Raw genomic sequence first — 3,959 nt, 5'->3', positions numbered from 1 at the left:
GACGTCACCTTAATGTATCTTATGAATGATTATTACATTTTCTCTTTCCTATCTTTAATTTTGAGATGATGCCAGAAGTCCATCTGCTTTATTGCGACAGAGATTTCCAACATGGTCTCCAAACTTTCATGAAATAGTAAAATTTAATATTCCTCAACCCAAGACGACTGTAGATTCATAAAGAAAGGGTCACAGCGCAACAATAACCATAACTTACTTCATACTTATTATGGGTCAGGAAATGAGCAAAGGGCTTGACATGTATTTACCCATTCTATGTTCAAAATAACCTTAAACTTTAGGTATTGTACTTTGTCTTTTTGTAACAAATTTATTGTTGACATGAAAACTGCACGTATTTGCAGTGTACAATTTTATGTCTAAACATATCTATAGACCAGTGAAACCATTACCACAATCAAGGTAGTGAACATATCCATAAACTAGAAGTTTATTCATGATTTTTTATGATCCTTCTTCATTCCTCACTTCTGCCCTCTTTCTCAGGTGACTATCACTATAGATTGGTTTGCATTTCCTAGAATCTTACATAAATGAAATAAAATATATCATTATATTATCTGGCTTCTTTTACTCATAATTATTTTGAGATCCCCCATATGGCTTTGTATATCTATAATTTATTACTTTTTATTGCTGAGTTTATTCCATTCTATGGACATTCTACAATTTGTTTATCTGTTCACCTGTGGAAAGACGCTTGGGTTCTTTCCAGCTGTTGACTACTACAAATGTAAACATTCATACACAATATCTTGTATGGACACACGCTTTCATTTCTCTTGGGTAAATACTCAGGAGTAGAATGACTGGATTGTACAGTAAGTGTCTGTGTCACATTTTAAGAAATGGCCGTTGTATCATTTTACATTGTCCCAGCAAGGTATGAGAATTCCAGTTTTTCCACATCCTCGCCAGGACTTGGTGTGGTTAAGCTTTTTATTTTTAGCACTTCTTTCAGTGCGTGGTGCTATCTCCTAGTTTTAATTTGCATTTCACTAATGACTAATGATGTTGAGCATCTTTTCATCTACTTATTTACTCTCTGTATATCTTGTTTGGTGAAATATCTGTTCAAATAATTTGCCCATTTTTATTTGGTTGGGTGTTTTCTTATCTGGGTTTGAGAGTTACTTACTTAGTCTAGATACAAATCCTTTATCAGATATATGATTGCCAAATATTTCTCATAGTCTGTGGTTCAACTTTTTGTTCTCTTAACACTGTCTTTTGAAGAGAAAAAAATTTTAAATTTGATAAAGTCTAATTTATCAACATTCTTTCTTATGGATTATGCTTTAAGCTTTTTGTCCAAGAACTCTTTGCCTAACCTAAGATCACAAAGATTTTCTCCTATGTTTTCTTCTAGAAGTTTTAAAGTTTTAAATTTACCATTGAGATCTATGGCTCATTTTGCATTAATTTCTATATATGATAAGAGATACGGATCAAAGTTTATTTTTTCTTTGGATATCCATTTGAACCACCACCATTGTTAAAAAGACTGTCCTTTCTTCACTGCTTTGTTTTTGCACTTGTCCTAAAATCAATTGTCAACATATGTATGGGTTGTCAATATATTTATGGGTTTTCTGTTCTCATCCATTGATCCATCTATCTTAACACAAATGCAAGAAACTGTATTGATTATTATAGCTTTATAACTATTAAAATAAAGTGGTTCTAGTTCTCCAAGTTTGTTCTTCTTTTTCAAACTTATTTTGTCTATTCTAGGTCCTTTGCGTTTCCAAATGAATTTTAAAATCACTCTGTCAATTTCTACAAGAAAGCCTGCTGAGATTTCGATGGATACTGCATTGCATCTATTCACCAAGTTGGAAAGAATTGCCATCTTAACAATATTGAGTCCTCTGACCCACGAGCATGGAGTATCTTTCCATTTATTTAGATTTTCCTTTTTTTTTCCTCCTCCAAGCCCCAGTGCATTGTTGTATATCTTAGTGGTAAGTCCTTCTAGTTCTTCTATGTGAGCTACCACCACAGCATGGCGACTGACAGAAGGGTGGTGTGATTCCACAAGTAGAAAATGAACCCAGGCCACCAAAGTGGTGACAGCAATGAATTTAACCACTAGTACCTCAGGGCTGGCTCTAGATTTTCTTTAATTACTCTCAAGAATGTATTGTAGTTAAAAATCATAGTTTCCAGTGACTAGGACTTCCACAAATTTTCTTGGTCTTATCCCTAAGTGTTTCATATTTTTGATGCTATTGTAAATGGTGTTAATTTCAATTTCTGATTATTCATTACTAGTATACAGAAATACAGCTAATTTTTGTATATTGATCCTATATCCTTCAACCTCATTAAACTCACTTAGTTCCAGAAGCTTTTCTGTAGGTTCCTTCAGATTAGTGATATAGATTATCAGGTGTTCTTTGAATTAAGACAATTTTACTTCTTCCTGTTCAATTTGGATGATTTAAATTTCTCTGTTTTGCTTTATTCAGTGGATGGAATCTCCAGTACAGTGTTGAATAAAGTGATAAGAGTGTACGTCCTTGTCTTACGCTTGATCTAAGGGAGAGATCATTCAGTCTTCACCATAAACTATGACATTAGCTATAGGTTTATCATAAATGTCCTCTACCAGGTTAAGGAACTTCACATTTATTCTTAGTTTGCTGAAAATTTATATTAGGAATGGATGTTAAATTTTATCAATGCCTTTTCTGCATCTATAAAGAAGACCATAGGGTTCTTCATATTAAGAAAGAGATTTTTCTCAAGATGATGAATTATATTGATTGATCTTTCAATGTTAAACCCTGCATTCATGGAATAAACTCTAATTGGTGATGATCTTTTTTATTTATTGAATTATTTGATTTACTAAAATTTTGTATAAAATGTTTGCATGTGTGTTTCTGAGTTGGTTTGTTGTTTTCTTTCTTGTAATGTCTTTGTCTGGATTTTGTATCAGGGTAATGCCATCTCATAGAACACGTTGGGAAGTATTCCCTGATCTTCAATTTTCCAGATGTATTTAGTAAAATTGGAATTATTTCTTCCTTAAATGTTTGGTAAACTTCACCAGTGAAGTCATTTAGGGCTGGAGTTTTCTCTGTGGGAAGGTTTTTAGCTACAAATTCAATTTCTCTAAAAGATATAGGGATATTCAGCTTATCTATTTCTTCTTACAGGAGCTGTGGTAGCTTGCTTCTTTCAAATTATTTTTGCATTTAATCTAAGTTGTTGAATTTACTGGCATAGAGTTGTTCATAATATTTCTTTACCTTCCTTTTAACATCTGCGGAATCTATTGTGATGTGACCTTTCTTATTCCTAAGACTTGTAATTTGTGTCTTTGGTCTTTTTTTCTTTGTCTGTCTGCCAAGAGATTTATCAATTTTAGTGCTCGCTTTGGCAGAACATATACTAAAATTGGAACAATTTATCAATTTTCATAATCTTCTCAAAAAGACAACTTTTGGTGTCATTGATTTTTCTCTATTCTTTTTCTGTCTTCTGTTCTATTGATTTTCGCTATGATTTTTATTATTTCCTTTCGTTTTCATACTTTGGTTTGGTTTTAACCTGTTCTATGTTTTCTGGTTTGTTAAGGTGGAAGTTAAGGTCATGATTTGAGACCCTTTTTCTTTTGAAAAATATTATTTAAATGCTATAAAATTACGACTAAGTAATGCTTTACAGGCATCTCACAAATATTGAAATGTTTTGTTTTTGCTTTCACTCAGTCTAAAATACTTTCTAATTTCTATTTTGATTTCTTCTTTAACTGATAGGTTATTAGAAGTATATTACTATCAAATATTTGTGGATTTTTCAGAGATATTTCATATTATTGATTTCTATTTTCATTCCATTATTGACAGATAACTTACTTTGTATGGTATGAATCCATTTGAATCTTTGAGACTTGTTTTATGGCCCCAAATATTGTCTGTCTTGCTAAG

Source organism: Equus przewalskii, chromosome 21 (assembly GCF_037783145.1).
Source record: "Equus przewalskii isolate Varuska chromosome 21, EquPr2, whole genome shotgun sequence".
Lineage (NCBI taxonomy): Eukaryota > Metazoa > Chordata > Mammalia > Perissodactyla > Equidae > Equus > Equus przewalskii.
This window is presented reverse-complemented; position numbering follows the sequence as displayed.